Raw genomic sequence first — 924 nt, 5'->3', positions numbered from 1 at the left:
CCCGCCACACACACCGTTTCCTCTACTATTAATATGGGCATTTGCATAGTATATTTGTTACAGTTCATAAACCAATACTGGTATACTATTGTTCACAGTTTATTCCGATTTCCTTCATTTTTACCTAGTATCATTTTCCTGTTCCAGGATCCCATCGAGGATGCCACATTACGTTTCATTGCCATGTCTCCGTAGACTCCTCCTGGTTGTGATGGTTTCTCACACTTATCTTGGTTTTCAAGACATTGACAATTTTCTTCAATTGGGATTTGCTTGAAGCTTTTCTCATGATTACACTGGAATTGTGACTTTTTAAAAGGAAGTTCATAGAGGTAAAGTGCCATTTTTGTTACATATAAAGCTTATTATTAACATAACTTCTTATCATCGTTGATGATTTTCAGGTTCCCTTACTGTAATTCTTTTGTTTTATCAAATTGTAATCTTTGGAAGGAAAAGTCACTGTGTACAGTCTACACTTAAGAGTGGAAGTCATGTTCCATCTCCTTTAAAGTGGAATCTCTACATAATTCACTTGTTTTCTTCATTGGAGATGTGTCTCTTTTCCTCGTGCATTTATTTAATAATTTATAATATGAATATATTGTTATTTATTTTATATTTTGGCATATAATCCAATACCACTTTAATTTGTTGTTCAAATTGTTCCAGATTTGGCCATTGGGAACTCTTTCAAATGGCTACTGTGCTCATATGACATATCACCATCCAGCTTTTAAAACCTTTTTTACTTTCTACCATTACACAATGCTCCAAGCTCATCTTGTACATTTCCTGCTCCAGTCCAAGAATCGGCTGTTTTTCAAAAACCTCTGGTTTATTTTATTGGAGAGTAGTATTAGAAAGTAGTATCTACGTGCTAGATATGGTCATTGCTGCTGAGGTGTAATTTCTATTTTGCCC

The sequence above is a fragment of the Rhinopithecus bieti genome, unplaced genomic scaffold, assembly GCF_001698545.2.
Source record: "Rhinopithecus bieti isolate Rb0 unplaced genomic scaffold, ASM169854v2 scaffold_1599, whole genome shotgun sequence".
Lineage (NCBI taxonomy): Eukaryota > Metazoa > Chordata > Mammalia > Primates > Cercopithecidae > Rhinopithecus > Rhinopithecus bieti.
Note: the sequence above shows the minus strand (reverse complement) of the source record.